This window comes from Nannospalax galili, unplaced genomic scaffold (assembly GCF_000622305.1).
Source record: "Nannospalax galili isolate Female #2095 unplaced genomic scaffold, S.galili_v1.0 scaffold1477, whole genome shotgun sequence".
Lineage (NCBI taxonomy): Eukaryota > Metazoa > Chordata > Mammalia > Rodentia > Spalacidae > Nannospalax > Nannospalax galili.
The window spans coordinates 104,850-121,972 of record NW_008339642.1 but is presented as its reverse complement, the minus strand read 5'-3'; the positions used below and the strand labels follow the sequence as shown (position 1 = coordinate 121,972).

The 17,123-nt window shown below is 41.8% G+C and overlaps 1 long non-coding RNA gene across 2 annotated transcripts in view; it reads left to right on the top strand.

Annotated features, from left to right (window-relative positions):
• Nucleotides 1-17,123, top strand: part of LOC108490928 — a 259,918-nt gene that overhangs the window by 165,879 nt on the left and 76,916 nt on the right. For both annotated transcript variants that reach the window (XR_003849755.1, XR_001872467.2), the window contains exon 2: nt 1,216-1,275. This is a non-coding gene — a long non-coding RNA (uncharacterized LOC108490928). The remainder of the gene's footprint in view (nt 1-1,215; nt 1,276-17,123) is intronic.

Below are 17,123 nucleotides of genomic sequence, written 5' to 3'. Positions count from 1 at the left end.
AAAAAAAAGGTCTGACAGGGTAACTAACCCATCAGCTTCTTAAGACCTCGGCCTGTTTAGAAGTATAAGAGAGTTACTAAATTTAATGTCTCTGTTCTGGGTGGATCACTTAACAATTTAACGCATTCAACAATGATTTGCTGAGCACCTGTTTAGTGCCAAGCCCTGTGCTTGGTGCTAGGCAGGTAATGATGGATTTCAGAATACACATAATCCCTGCCAGAGCAGCATCTCCAGTCACATGTTCATGTATAATTACAAACATAAATGAATACAGGAGTAGTGATGAATTCCACGAGGTAGGTATACCATAGGAGTAACCCTGGTCAGGGCACCTGTGCTTCAGCGTCTTCAGTGTATGCTAGAGCCCAGCGTTCACAAGCTTTGTTGTGTCTATAGCGACCCCTTTAGATCCAGATCTGCTGCTTTCAATTTCTTGATATAGTTTTGTCTTGTACTGAGGTCCCTTCCCACTGTCACCTCCATTACATAATGCTCAAGACTTCAAATTCAAACTATCAAAGACATCATCGTCCAGATCTTCATGACGGCTTTTAACACCTTTCCCTGCTTCCCCCGTGTGGCTGGCCTTCCTCTTCTGCATACTTCTGATACCAACTGGGACTTTTCTTCTTGCTACCAATTGGAACAGTCTTAAGATCTAAATTGTAGCCAGAAATCTAGTAAAAAAATTGATGCAAGCAACCTATTAATAAAGAAAATATAGAAACACAAATTGAAATGACTCTTTGTAGACAGATGCAATTTCATTGTAAATCATTTCTGTTCAGCACTGTGCTGCTTGGGAAGGTTCTTTCCAATGATGGTTCATCTAAGGACATTTGAAAGATTTTTTGCAATTACAGTTCATCTGAGGATATTTTACTACTAATCAGGAAGAGGCAGTCATGTTCACTGCAGTAGGTCTTAGGTAGCCTTATTGTTCAGTTGCTGCCTAATTCTACAAAGTTAAGGGTTTGTGGGGGATCTCAGCACCATCATAGACGGTATATAAACCCATGTAGCATCAAATAATTTAATGTGAGGAGTCTGCATCTCTGTCGTCTAAGTCTAATGTCACTAATTCCTTAATACAGCCTCATCGTGTATTTAAGAAATATATAGTAAATTCTGATTTTGAAGTCCAAGACTTTTTCTGCAAGAGAACTCTGAAAGACCTCAGCATTGTCTTATCTCTGTCTGCTCACATTGCAGGGGACTGTGCCCTGGGTTTGATCAAGTGGACATCCCTTGCTGTTGGTCCCGAGCTGCCTGGTGAGTACCCTGTGGCCCCTGGGGAAGAATTATATTGATGGGTTTCTGGAACTTTGGACCTACAAAACAAGTATCTTCATCCGGTATCTCATAAAACTGATGCATCACATTTTTATTTGATGTGGTGCAAAGTCAAGTATAATCTCCTGGCATTTTTTAGGTTCCATTTTACTGATCTTCCACTGACTTGAGTGCTGTATTTTTTGCTAATATTCTGCTTGCTTCTTGTGGTAGTGCTGCCTTCATTTAGTGCATTTGGTGCTATTGAGGAAAAAGCGATGTGACTTTTAGTCCTCCATGGGCTTTGTTTAAAATATTCCCACCACTCTGGAAAATCATAGCCATGTTCCTTCACAGAGTTTATTTATGGGCGACTACCTGTGGGGGTAATGTCAGTCAGTTTCTTCGATACTCTTCTAACTTTACACATCCTTCATGAGATGCTGATACAGAGCCAGAAATACCTTCATATGGCTGATTTGTTTCATTTACAAATGAACTTTCCAATGCTTTATGCTAGTGCCAGATCCTAGCTGAGAGACTGCTTTCTTCTGATCCCCTTATCATTGCTGTTATATGTCTTGCCTGCCCCTTCTAACTTTAAGGGGCAAGAAGTCATTTTACAGTGCAATGAACCTACAACTTTGCTGTTCCTCTTAATAGGTGCAGTCAGAATCCGGGGCTTTTAATGTCACTCTCCTTCTACACTGCATGCCATGCCAGATGTGTCATTATCTCCTGGCACTGACCCTGGCTGATTTTCTTCCAGCCTTTCTGTGAGGGGAGGGAAGGATTGTATAACCTGACCCATCTCCAAATGATCAGTCTTTAATGATATAAGAATATCAAGAAAGTAGATTTATTATTGAATGTTCCTACCTATTTTTAGTGAAGTGCACTATATTTTACACTCCCAAGGGTGACTCATAATAAGCCTTGTCTTAGTAAGCACAGCAGAGTTGAGGGGTGTTGAGTAAATTTAAAGACTTTAAATCAGTAGAGATCTATCATTTGCTTTGTACTCTGTTGTGATTATATTTTTTTTCTGGACTATCCACTTGTATTTCAGTTATATTACCCACAGATAGGTCATTTCTCATTAGTTTAACTGTATATGATGACTTCTGATATGAAGAGTTCTCTGTTTAATATAAATACTTGATTCATGAGTCAAGAGAGCAAAGTGGAGAATTTGTTGCATGAGTTCTAGGAGAAATTATTCTATATTAAGTGGTGTAAGTACTGATACTTGATTTCATAAAGATTTTGGGTAGCTCTTGGTCCTAGGACAGTGGATATCATGTTGGGCCCCTTCCTTTCCCTACCCCATAGGACCTGCTTAGACTTGGGGTCACTTGGCTGTTGGTCAAGACTATTGTGATAGTCTTACCCTCATGATCTGGAGAGAATTCTTTTGTATTCCCCCCATTCACTTCCCCAAATAAAAGCACTTGGTCTCAGTTAAGCACCACTCAGTGGTTAGATATTCTGAATTTGGAGTTTTAAAAACATACTGAATGAAATTTGATTCTTTGTACAACATCTTCCCATACTAAAAATGGAAATATCTAGAACCTGGAGTCGGAATTGCTGGTTTTGTTTTGAAACGCTGTTTCATTTCTCCAGGATTCCCGCAGTGAGTTATTTCTGACTACATGCTAGTCCTAAGTGTTTTTTTGGCCCTTTCATGTCCACAGTGTACATTCGAAGTATATTTTAGTTTTTGTGTATTTTAGATCCTTTTTATTTATGTCACATTGAACTTATTACCAGTGTTAGTCAATAAACTTAAAAAAACTTAAAGTTATATAACAAACAAAATGAACTCTCTTTAGGTGGGTTGCCCTTATTTCATGTTGTTAAAAATTTATGAGTCTAGACAAACCAAAGGGCATTTTCAAGGTTGGATTTAAAAAAAGGGAAGACTCCTAAAATATGGCTCTTGAAAACTCTAATGTTTGTGGTACTTTATTCCTTTCTGAATTACTTTAAATTGTTTTCAATAAATATTTATTACATCTAGACTTTATAACAATATTAGATATGTAGCTTACCAAACTTAATGTTTCTCTGTCTTTGTTTCTCTTTCTCTCTCTCTCTCTCTCTCTCTCTCTCTCTCATTCACTCATTCTCTCACTTTCTCTCTCCACACACATACCTTCCTTGTAAGAATCTTATATGCTACCCTGACTTCTCTTATACCTGGAGACCCATATATGCTATTATTATGTATTAGCATCTTTTTTAAAAATCTAAGACCTATAATCTTGGGCACATGTAATGTGTTTCCGGAACAAAGATGTGGCTTGCTTTTTGAATAGTGGATTGCAATTACTTCACACTCTTGATTATTGAAGTTGTTCTTACTCATGCTATGGCAGTAGCAACCACAGAAGCCTATGGTTTCACATTTTCAGAGCATACTGAGTCAGAACTCTTGAGATCAGCCTGGGAGTATGTCATATGTGAAGACTGGAGGCTGTAGAAGGAGAAGAGGGTCATGAGTTCAAGACCAGCATGGGGTATAGATCAAGATTTTGTCTCAAAACACAAACTACCATCACAACAAAAAATGAATTGAATTTGAGATGAGGATTTCTTCACAAGTGGTTTATTAATTAGGGATCTCAGAGGAAACTAGAGAGTGGTACCATGGAAAAGCAGGAAAGGAAGGGAGTAGAAGTAAAATGCTAGCCCAGCGGAAGGGAGCTCTGAGGTCCTCAGCACAATTGCCTTGAAGAGTACTCTCTGCTCCAGCAGCCAAGCTGAGCTTTCCCCTTACCCCAAAAGCCTTTGGCTGTGTGCAGCACCCCTGTTCTCTCCCTCTGCAAGAGAACAGGCTCCCATGATGGAAATGATGGAAAAGGGCTCCACTTAAGAAGTTTCAGGGGAATAAGAGTTCAGGAGCCATCCCTTATAAGTCAAGCATGCCAGGGCTGGCCAGGAAGCAGAGGACAGTTGAAAGCCCAGTGGTGTCTGGGAGGGACTCTGAGTGTTTGGTCCACACAGCAATCTGCTTTCTTTCACTTGCTCCTGTCTTCCTGCGGTTATGCTCTTCATCCCTTCAGAAGTTAGGTGCAATTCATTTTCTTCCATTGAGAATGCAGTAAACAACTCCTTCCAAAATCCAAGTCCTCAAACGATTTCAGTGTTGAAGATACCTAGGTAATTTTCAGCCAGTAGAATTTTTACATGTATTAGAGTTAGAAAAATCTAGACTTTCAAAGCTTTCCTTAAATCAGTGTTATTATGAATAATGACTTTGGTATCATGAAAAAAGAGGGAAAGATACCATATGATTGTATAATTAGTATGACTCTTGAGAGAAACATTTCCAAGTTTACATGTTAACACCACTATTATCATCATCATCATCAGCAGCAGCAGCAGCAGCAGCAGCAGCATGATCATATCATTATTCTATATGCTAGGCAAGTGTTCTACCACTGAGCAACATCCCCAGCCTGACTTATTTTTTTGTTCTTATCTTGTTTAACTATCCTTTGAAAATGTTTTCACAAAGTTTTTAGGGAACTGAAATGCATTTCCTTGGTTACCTTAAGTTTCAAAATGACACAAAAGTTCATGTTTGTCCTTCTGAACTCTGAGACCAGTGCTGCCCAGTAAAGCAACCATGTGAGTTGTGCATGCCAATTTTAAACTCTCAATCTTCTAGTCTCAGTAAAGAAGAGAAACAGAGCATAACAGCCAAAGCTGAAGGCTGATAAGTCTGAAATTATAGGTTAAATTAATTTGAATAATGTATTTAGCCTAGCATATCCAAATTATTATCAGTAGATATTTAATCAGTGTAAACATTATTGAAATGTTCTGCTTTTTTTCAACTATTTTGAATCTGTGTGTGTGTGTGTGTGTGTATGTGTGTACATGTGCACATGTGTGTGTGTGTGCTTGTAGCCCAGAGAACAACCTTGGGTGTCATGCCATCTACCTTTTTCTTGATTCAGGATCTCTCACTGAACCTTGAGCTTGAGTAGGTGGGGCTGGCTCGTCAGTCAGCCCCAGAGAATCAATCTGTCTCTGCCTCCCCAGTGCTAGACTTACAAATGCATTCCACCATGCCCCATATTATGTAGGCCCTGACGATTGAACTCAGGGCCTTAGCTTACAAATTGAGCCCTATTCCCAATCCGCCTGTGTATTTTTTATTTATAACACATTTAATTCAGAATAGTGGTACTTTAAGGCCTCAGTAACATTTGGCTAGTGGACAAATTTGAGCAGTGTAAGTTTATAATGATATGTAAATGTCTGGTAAAAGGCTTTGAGATAAGACTTTGTCAGTGCTGGGACTCTCCCAGATTGGGACCCTAGTCAATAAATAAGTGAGGCAGCACAGATAATCGGCCACAGTGAGCCTATCCATCCTGGTGAGCTACTGTCCACTTGAAAGCTTTGCAGACAACAACTGAGGACAAAACAGCTGGATTTTGCAGGTGAGATGTCACTGGTGACCTTTAGGAATGAAGTATTCTAGGATTAAGTTTTGGGGGAATGAGGGTTGAATATGGAAAGACTTCAAAAAGAAAGAATTTAAAAGAAAGAATTGGATTTCATAAGTGTGTGTTGGGGGTATGTACTGGGGGAAGAGTCTAGAAAAATTTGAGTACATGTAGTCTCATGAAATAGCTGTGCTAATTATACTATAAGGAAGGTGGGGAGTGACCAGATTGCTACCAGTGTAGAGGCATCACCATGATCCTATATTTGTTAGAGTCAGCTCTGGTTATAGATTCTTCACAAGAAAATGGGGAGGCTTGAAATAACAATAATGACTTCTCTGACACCTCCTTTTTCTGTGAGTCAACAGTTTGGGGAGGGCTTCACTGTGTAGTTCTTGCCCAGGGTCTCCTCATGCAATGCAGTCAGTTGGCTACTGACTTTGGTATAAGAGCCTGGAGCAGCCAGAGGCTGACTGGGCATCTCTCTCTCATTACACAGCCTATCTTTTTCTCTAGGATGTCTTCATGAGCGACTCTGGGCTTCCTCACAGTGGGACGGCTTTGGTACAGGTGATGTTTTACTTGGGCTCTGGATGGGTTTTCTGGCTTACTGGTGGAAGTAGCATCACTTTATCACTTGGCCTTAGACATGATACCTCCGCATCTCCATCAGACACGCTCTGGATTGCACTGCTATACATCTTGCCCCTTGAACACACTGATAAACCCTGTAGCATGACTGCAGAACTCATGCCCCAGAATAATTCTCAGCAGCCCTCTCCTTTTCCCTTGCCCTGTCAGTTAGGCCAACAAAGTCTAATATTGCTTAGGCCTTGGGTGGCTGGCCTGCCCCGGCTCCCATTCATCCTTCATTATCTTCCCTTCTACCTTTAGAGTGGTTCCCAAGCAGAAGGCACATCTCAAATAGTTTCTTCCCTGTCATGATTTGTTGAGGAACTGAGACAAGAGAGAACAGATCAGAACAAAGGGTAGAAAGAACTTCTCACCCTTATTCCTTATTAAAAGGGCTTATGTTTAGCACCCATGGATACCTTTTTAAGAAGAGAGATTTCTCCACTTTAACCAGTAGCTGGGTTTCTCTCCTATATCTTCATGGTGACTCCCCCTCGCTCTGTCTTTTGTTTTCCATGCCCAACTGGGTTTCCTGTCCAAGGATGATTAGATGGAGGGGAAAAGGGCAGGAGGTAAACTCCGTGACCTTTGGAAGATAATTTTTCTGACAGGAACTAAGGGCAACATTGTGTCAGATATTGTCCTTCCTGTCTTTCACAGGAGTTCCCATTCTTTGGCAAAATGCCATTTTTACCAGACCTGGGGCTTGACACCAGGTGCACAGTGAGCATTCTCTCACTTTACCTTCTCACCTTCCTCTTGCAAAATAACCACTTTGTCCAAGAAATGATTAAAAAGCCAGCTGTGTAAAAGTTGAAGTGAAGTGCACTCAGTCCTGGAACTTATCTATTGTGAAATGCTTGAAAGGATTAGATAGTCATAAAAGCTAGCAGAATAAAATGTTACTCGTAAAATCTAGTTGGTAGGTACCTGGCTGTACTACTACTGTAAAAATATATGTTCTGGGGTTAGAGAGATAGCTTAGCAGTTAAGAGCACTGGCTGCTCTTGCAGAAGACCCAAGTTCGGTTCCCAGCATCCACATGGTAGCTAACAACCATCTGTAACTCCAGTTCCAGAGGATCTGATCTGACACCTTCTTCTGGCCTCTGAGGGCATTGCATGCACATTGTGCACTTACATACATGCAGGCAAAACATTCATGCCCATAAAATAAAAAATATAAAAAGAATATACATACTTAAAAAATTTTGTGTTTAATTTAAAATAAAACTTTTTTGGTTTTTTAGAGACAGAGTCTCCCTGTCTGTAGCCCCAGTTGTCATGGAACTCACTATGGAGATCAGGATGGCCTAGATCTCACAGATTGTCCTATCTTTGCTAGGATTAAAGGTGTGTGCCACCATGCCCTGCTAATTTAACTGGGGAGGACATGGAGGGAGGGTTAGACAGGGAGAAGAGAGATCAATAATGCCTAGGTAGTATAAACAACTAGTTCAAAAACATACTGAAGAATAACACATACAATATCTCTACATAAGTGCATATGTATAGCTGAAGGCTATACAACAAGAAATAGTGCCAGACAGGAGAAACCTCCCTTCAAGTTGGCAGGGTAGTTCAAGAGACTCCCTAAATTACACAGGCTATTGCCACAGTCCTTGATTGCCTCCCAGAACTTGAAGGTAAGACCCTATTGCTGAAGACAGGCCATACTTTGGACACAGGACTTGGAGCAGTGGAGCTGGAAGTGACCTGGACACCTCCTCCCTGAAGGCTAGCTCTCATAGTTTTGGAGAGCACTGTGCAAGCTGCTAAGGGAGAACATCAATTGATGCTGCAACCCCAGCTTTAAGGCCTAATAACTACAATGACTTGTCATATCAAACTCTATTGGTGCGTGGCAATTTTATCTTGGAGGTAATCAACAGCTACCTACTTGAACTTAAAGCCCATTCAGTGGGAGGGAACTCATGTGTGGTACTATAACATAGTGAAATACACATGGCTGGAGAGGTCATAGATGTTAGAGAAAACCCCAAGGCTGTCATATCTAGAGACATATAATTTCTTATTAGGTACAAAATATGGATCCTTATATTTACAGACAAGTATCCCAGTCACCAGTCATCAAAGAAGCTTCTTTTGCAGTAGGTGGAGATCATTACAGAGTTTAACAACTTGTCTGTGAACTGCCCACCCTAAGTGACACAATTCCAATGGAACCTCTGTGCATAAGGCTCACAAAACATAGTGAAAGGAATAGAGAGAATACTAATGATTCTCTCAACTCTCATCAATGAAGCTCCCTCATGCAACAGAGGGCCATGAACATATAAGGACACAACTGGCCAAAGCATAGAGAATAAGAATCTGCAGAGTGTGAGTCCTTGGTCAGGACTCCTGTATTAAAATCCACCTACCCGGGGCTCAGGGACCATTGTGGAAGAGGGGATGGAAAGATTGTAAGAACCAGGGGAGAAGGTTCATGACCATATGGAAATAGAGTCTTATGGGCTCTTGGGACCTTGCCCATATGATCCTGCACATATGACAGCAATGGTGTCAGCATGCACAAGACTCATGCAAACTCAAGCAGACAAAAACCCAGCATAGAACTGTGGAAATGGACAGCAGGCCCCAGTCGTAGCCGAAGAACTATTGGCCACTGATTACTGCTGGGTAAGGAACTGCTGAGCTTCATTAAGGGAGGGACTCAAGATAGGCTGACTAGACCTCAGTGGATGAACTTGCACTGAGGACATCTGGGTATACTAATTTGACTCGATAGGCCTTAACACAAATGACAGAATGTATGAATTCCAGTTGGGGGGCTATGAGAGGGGGGTCAATGAGGAAGGGTGGTATGAAGATGATTAAGATGTTCTGTGCAAAATATACAAAAATTCAATTAAAAAATTTACAATAAATAAAATCTTAGAGAAGAGAAACATTGGGCAAAAATCATAGCAGGATACATTTGTAAAACCAGAGTTGCAGCCAGAGGACAGGCTTATACTCATCTGGCCTCTCAATAGAGCTTGACAGAGGTTGTGCTCACATTGTTGTGTTCCAGCTTCAGTTTCCCCTCAGACTTTGAAAGAACAGGAAATGGTCTGATGGCCCAGTACAGAAAAGTCATTAATGAGTTCAGCTTCGGCTTGACAGCTGGTGGTTTCCTGGCCGAAGCTTTCACTATTGAATGTGAGCATGCTGCTGTGGAATTCGCTGGGCTAAGACTGTTCAAGTTTGTTTGGCAGGGCTGCCCATCAGGACCTACGCCATAGACAGGCTTCTTGTCCCTCGCCCATTTTACATGTCCCATGTAAACTGGATGTCTGGGATCTTTTCTAAGTATAGAGTATGGATACTCTCCTCAGCAGCAGGCGAAGTGATTCCCATCCTAGGGCTGTATCTATAAAAAGGAGTGAAAATTAGCAAAATGTAGCTCATAGGTAGAGCACTTACCTAGCATGCGTAAGGCCTTGGCTTCATTTCCAGTTCTGCAAGAATAAAATAAAACATTGGATTGCGGCTGTTGCCAAGTGATAGAGCACTTGTGCAAGGCCTTAGGTTCAATTTCCAGCAACACACACATACATACACATGAGCTTTCTAATACTCTTTTTTCCCTTTTTCTTTCTTTCATTTTTTTGGGTGGAGGTTATGTCAATAACGTGCTTAAGCAGCTAGAAATTGTTGCATTTGAAAAGCTTCATCTGTTTTTCTGCAATGAAAAGCAGATTGGGGCACCTTGTGTGCTGTCCTCAGGTGGGAAGAGGCAGCATGAAGGGGACTGAGTACTGAAACTCTCCCAGGGGAGGAAATCACTGGTGATGCTGGGCTACAGCACCTCTCACATCAGCTGCTCCCTTCCTTTCCATGTTCTGCCGCTTGTCAGGGGACTCAAGTGTCACCAAAGCAGGAAGAGAACAGTTGGAGGATGGTTCTAGTGGCTCTGCTGGTGACAGCATGACTGTGTGAGGCCTTCTAGAGGACTTCAGATTTTATAGAATTCTGGTAGTCTGGATGTTCTAGTTACTTTCTATTGCTGTGGTAAACACCATGACCAAAAGCATCTTGGGGGGTAAAGGTTTGTTTTATCTTAAAACTTCCAGGTCATAATCCAACACTAGAGAAAGTCAAGGCAGGAACTCAAGGCAGGAACTGAAACAGAGACTATAAAGGAACCCTACTTACTGGCTTGCTTCCCCTAACTTGCTCAGCTATGTCTTTTATTGAGCCCAGGCCCACCTGCCTAGAGCTTGTATTTACAGTAGTATAGGCTGGGCCCTCCTACATTGGTTAACAATTAAGAAAATGTGTCACACACATGCCTACAGGCTAAACTGATGGAGACAATTCCTCAATATAGGCTCCCTCTTCTTCCCAGATGACACATTTGTGTCAGGTTGACAAAAAGCAACCAAGATACAAGAAAAATCAGCTCTGTGACAAATAAACAGATGCAATGGCAGTATGTTTCATAATGCAGTGCTCTGGAGCTATTGAAGATAACTTTTGCATTGTAAACATGAAGGAGTCCTTGTTGAGCCTGTGGGGAACTAGAATTCAAACTTACTTTTCTCATGGAATTAAGTTTACTGAAAAATCGGGTGATTTTAAAATTGTCACTTGGCTGGGTACATGTGGGAGTGGTAGGAAAAAGGTGAACTCTGAAGAGGTCGTTGGTTTGCCCATGTGTAAAAGTGCAGGCTACCACTGATTCCAGTGGCTTTGGCAGTGCCGGTATGGGGCGGTGCCTCTAAGAACGGCCATATAGTGAGTACTGAACATCTTCATTCCCATTTTCTTGGCCTTGCTTTCCTGTGGCTGTCGATAGAAAACGAGACTGTCTCATGAGGCTCAGGAATATTTTCTGATTAACCCCCTCTTTCTCTTCCTCCAAACCTGTCTGCCCTTTTTTCTGTACAAGTAGAGCATCTGCAGAGGGGTGAGCCTGAGGTGCTCTTCTTTGGCCCAGTGATACTCTGCCCTCTGGGACCCTGCACAGTGACATTTCTACAGGCTCTAGGACACATACAAATGACCCTCTTCAGTTATGAGGACCATCTTTGTTGTCAAACCACTCTTTTAGGCATCATAGAATAGAATTTCTTTCCTGTTTCCCCTTCCCACACTGACCAGCTCTACCACTAGCCTTCCGGAGGGTCCGTTTCTGCCACATTGGAAAACATGGCTGCTTTGCCTGGTCTTTGTCTGTCTTTTCTTCTTCCCTTGGTTTCTTTTTAATTCAAGTGAAATTCACATTATAAAAATGAACCATTTTAAGCTGGACAGTTCATTTATACAGCCACCACCTCTATCTAGTTCCAAAACACGTGCATCACTTGCAGAGAAAGCCCCATGCCTATTATCCGGTTTCTCTGTACTTTCCTCTTGCTCAGCCCCAACAAGTGTCAGTTTGCATTGTATCTATATGAAGTTACCTGCCTTCAACAGTTTGTATAAATAGGACCACGCAGTATGTGATCTTCTGTGTCTACCTTCTTTCACTAGATGTCATGCTTTAAAAGTCCATTCCTATGGTGACTTGTATCTGTATTTCATTCTTTCTTGTATCTAAATAATTACATGTATATACTGCCATTGATCTGTTCATCCACTGATGGGCATTCACTGTTTCCGTCTATGGACTGTTGTGAATAGGGCACTTGTGAACGTGTGAAATTAGGGGTGAAATTTTACATACAGTAACTCTACATTTAACCCTTTGAAGAGCTACAGTGACTGCAAACTTGATTCCTACCAGCAGCTGTGAGGTTGCCAATCTAGTTGTTTCTAATTCTTGTCCTCGCACAGTTTCCTTCCTTTTCTTCTAAAGTGTAGCCAATCCTAGTGGATATGAAATAGTATCTCACTGTAGTTTTAATGTTTTTGAGGTAGGGTTTTATGTATCACATGTTGGCCTCAAACTCACCATTAGCTGAGGATGATGTTGAACTTTTGATCCTCTAGTCTGTGCCTCCTGTGCTGGGATTACAGTCATTCACCACCACACCCAGTTTATGCAGAACCTGGACTTTGTTCATGCTAGGCAGGCACTCTGCCAACTGAGCTGTAACCTCAGCCTAGTTTTTATCTCTGTTCTCTAATGACTAATCATATCCTGTACTTTTCATTGTTTAGTGGCCATTTGTAAATCTTCCATGGAGAAGTGGCCTATTTGCATCCCCCGCCTATTTGTAAAGTGGATTATTTGCCTTTCTGCTATAGAATCAGTGTTAAGAGTTCTTCACAGATGTTCTGGATATTTGATCCTTATCACATGTAACTTGGAGGTCTTTTTCCCATTTTGTATATTATTTTTTTAAAAAAACATATCTTTTGATAAAGATTTTCAATTTTGATGAGATTAAGTTTTCATTTTCTTCACTGATTCTTCTTTTTCATATTTCAGATCTATTCAGGTTTCATTGTCATATGTAAGAATCTTTGCTCATGAGGGTTTGCTGTAAGACTTCCCCATTTTCTTCGACCTTCTGACACCATTCATTCTGTGCATACCCAGTTGTTGCAGGACCATCTGGTGAAGAGACCTCTTTCCCCGCTGAGTGAATTTGTCAAGATCTCCTTGGCATCACTGTGTGGGCTTCTCAGTTGTACCGCGCTGTTGCGTATCTTCATCCTTTTGCTAATATCACCGAGTTTTGATTACTAGACCTTTTTAGTAAGTTTTGAAATCTAAAAAGTCTTGAACCTCTATTTTTTCTAGTATTGTTTGGCTGTTGTTCTTTCTTCTAACTAACCTTATTGTTTTGTCTAGTACAGATTCTTGAGTATGGTATTGTACCTCAGAAGAAAGCAGGAACTGCTACGGTTTTCTGGTGTATGTGGAATGTTACAGGCAGGCTGGAATTCAAAAGGCCCCCTTGCTGAAGGTCACGCATTAGAAACCTTGATCCAACTACAGTGTTGCATTTCAAAGCAAAACCAGTTCACTGGCTCCTGGTTGTTAAGCTGCTCATTATAAATCCAAGGGCCTCTGTTCTAGAAGCCTTTGGGAAATAAGCAAAACTACAGCCTTACCCTTTGCATTGATAAGTGTTCGTTGTTCTCATTTATGCACATGTTTCAACTCCATTAGTTGTCATCTTCAATTATATAAATAATTTTTGAAAAACCCTCTCTTATGTATAGTATAAGAAAGCTGCGATACAGGCACCAAAACCAGGTTTGGGAGAGAAAGGAAGAAGGCCGCTGATTTTTCTGGAACCAGTTGCTGGGATGAGTCACACTTGTTTCCAGAATATTTGACCTCTAGTTTGTTCCTTTGAGAATTGCAGGGACTACGTGGGATTTTCCTTTTGGGAAGAACTCTTAGCCTGTGAATCCCCAGTAACTACTCTTTAAGCATTTCCAGATGTTCCTTAAAGTCTTCATCTAATAGAGGCTGAGTGATTGCTCCTGATAGATGGGAGAAAAGTGCTTTAGCCCCTGACACTGTAACAGTATACGAAGATGTGAGTAAGGGACACGTTTCTTTATCTAAGCCTCTCTCTGACATGCAGTTAGAAAGAGGTACCTGGGGAGCTGGGAAGAAGGCTCAGTGAGTAAAGTGCCTGTTGTGCAGGAATGAGGGTCTGAATCCAAGTCTTGGTCACCCAAGTAAAAGCCAGGAATAGCAGTGCAGCTCTGTAACTTTAAGGTCATGCATTAGAAACCTCGATAAAAAACTATCAAGTGGGGTGGAGGGGTCAGAGTGGAAATACACAGATCCCTAGAGCTTGGTGCCCAGCTGATCCCACCATTCAGTGATCTCTGGTGTGTTAAGAGCTCTGTGTCAAAAAATACAGTGGAGAGTGAAAAGAGGCCATCTGACATCAACCTCTGGCATCTGCAGGTGTGCACACACAGGAACCCATACACATGCCAAACAGGAACATGTACACATGTATATACACAAAAAAGGAAGTGTGTGTGTGTGTGTTTGTGTATTCAACTCTCATGACCCTAGAGCAATGAGTCAAAAATTCAAATGATAGTGTGGGTTAGACACCTTAGAGTAAGAAGTGGCTTAGGGGTAAAGAACCAGGCCATCTACAAAGGCTCAGAAGGTTAACGTGGGCTCATTCAGGTTCTCCTGAGGAGAGGTGCTGCTTTGTGCATGGGCAAGACAGTTGTTTTCCTACCTAGAGGCTAGATTGAGAGAAGTTTAGAGAAGGAAGTTAGACTGAAGTTCCCAAGCCCCCCTTACATAGGAAAAATCTGCCCTGGCACATCTGGAAGTGCAGGCTGACCAGGAGCCCCTCTCCAGGGGCTGCTTAGATAACTCCAAGAACCAGATCCCTGAGGGCAGTACATGCCACCAGGTCTGACAAAGGGAACATATGGAAGTCAGGTCTACCTCTAAGGTCAAGGCCACTTGGCCTTTACCACCACTTGATGGGATATTATGATATGACTTCACAGTGAGAATGAAATTCCTATCAGATACTAATGACAGCATGAAACAAGCCCCTGCTCTTAGAGAAGACCTGGATCATAGTGTTCAATACATGGCAGTTATTAAGTATTCCAAAGGGGTGGCTCACTCTCAGAGGGTATTCCATGGGGCAGCCATTGTCTAGCAGTTTCAGGGGACGTGTAGGTCACAGCTTCCTGTCTCGTTCTCTCTCAATGACAGTGTTTCCCTGCAGGAGTGGCATGACTAGCAATAGTGAAATCCCATTGAACCACTTCAACAAGAAACTCCCCTGCATGGATGTGTTCTTTCAGATCAATGGCAGACACCAATAGCTGCCATTTTCAGTTACTGAAATGATTCAGGAAAGGTTTCAGGATATTCGTTCTCTGCCTGTTCTCGGCAGGGAGAACAGCAACAAAATTGCACACTACAAGGAGACATAACAAAGCTGACAGGGCTTCCCTCTCAGAGTGGCCTTGGGAATCAAAGTTTTTATATCGTTTCCCCAAAACTGGTGAAGTTATTTTTGACTTTGACACCTTTAGGACACTGAGTTTGTTTTAGAATAATGTGTTTATTTTTTCTCTTAAAAACTGAAGACTATCAGAGTGGTTATCAGGGGAAAATGCTTGGAAATTTGATGCATCATTTTTCCCACAGGCAGTGAAAATCATCTAAGGCTGCTATAACAAAACACCATGGACTGGTGAACAGTTTTGGAGGCTAGAGTTCAGGAAGGAGGTGTCGGCAGGCATGGCTTCTCCTGAGGCCTTTCTGCTGGGCTGATAGGCTGCTTCCCAGCTGTGCCTAAGTGGCATCTTCTCTCTGTATGCTATCACATTCCTGATGAATGTGTGTCTAAATTTCCTCTCTGACAAAGACAAAAATCAGATTGGATTCCTTTCCACCCTAACAGACTCATTCTGACCTAATTATCCCATAAAGACCTTATCTCCAAATACAGTGGATACTGGAACTTAAGGCAAATTGAGGGTAGGAATGAGAGAGAATTAGTGCCTAACAGGCAGCTGAGTTAAAGAAAGACTAAAATGAAGTACAAAAAGCCAAAAATGCGATTCATGAGGGTAAGGAAAAGTTGTAGGAGGGAAATCTGCAGACTCTTAATGGGAAGGAAACTGTTTCCCTAACCAATCAATGTATCAGTTAGCATTCACCTCATAACAAAGCAAGAAGAGTTCCCTGAGCTTACAGTTCTGATATTGGCTGTGTAGCCTGCCTTTGGTTGGAAAGATCTGATCCCCACTGGGCTCATTTACATGGCCCAGACCAGCTGTTGAGTATGATGTGGGCTGGTCCAGTACCGCTGTGGGTAGAATGGCTCATTTTTCCCCCATTGGTCTTTTGCCTTCTAGCCTGGTAGTTTGGACTTGTTCACATGACAGTAGCAAAGCCCTGAACTGGAGAATGCCAAAGCACACTCACGCACCCTGCTGTCTTTCGTTACCCCCAGTGTCACAGGCCAGCCAGATCCCAGAGGTGTGAGACTTACAAACAGCTTTGAGGACAACAATTATTAAATGTAGACTTACCATATAACTCTAGAATTTCACTCCTAGGTTGTTGTTTTTCCCCAAGACAATGAAAGTACAAAAGTACATGTCTGTACAAAGGCTCATACACAAATGTTCTTAACAGCTTTTTTTTTTTTTTTTTTGAGAAAGGATCCCAGTTAGGTTCGACTGGTGTAGAACTTACTGTGTAAATGAGGTCAGGTTGCCCTTGAGCTCCTGATTTTCCTCCTTATCCTCCCACATGCTGGATTAAGGCATGTGACATTACACCTGTCTTTATCAGTTTTTTTAGTTGTTTATTTTATTCATTATTTTTATTTTATGTGCATGCCATGTATTGCCTACATGTCGGTAAGTACACCTATGTCATACAATGCCTGTGGAGGACAGAAGAGGCTGTTGGATCCCCTGGAACTGGTGTTCTGTACAGTTGTTAGCTGCCATGCGGGTGCTGGGATTTGAACCTAGGTCATCTGCAAGAACAACCAGTGTTCTTAACTGCTGAGCCATCTCTCCAGCCCTGTCTTTATCAGTTTTAATCACAATGCAAACACTAGAAATCACCAAATAGCCAACAACAGGTGATAAACAAATTATGATTCATACACATCATGGACTGCTACTTGGCAATAAAGAGTGAGTAGTACTTTTACTGATACTTAGAAATTGGGTAAACCTTGGGGCTGGAGAGATGGCTCAGTGGTTAAGAACACTGGTTGTTCTTGCAGAAGACCTGGGTTTGAGTCCCAGCACCCACACAGCAGCTAACAACCATCCGTAACTCCAGTCCCAGGGGATCCAACAGCCTCTTCTGACCTCCTCGGGCATTGCA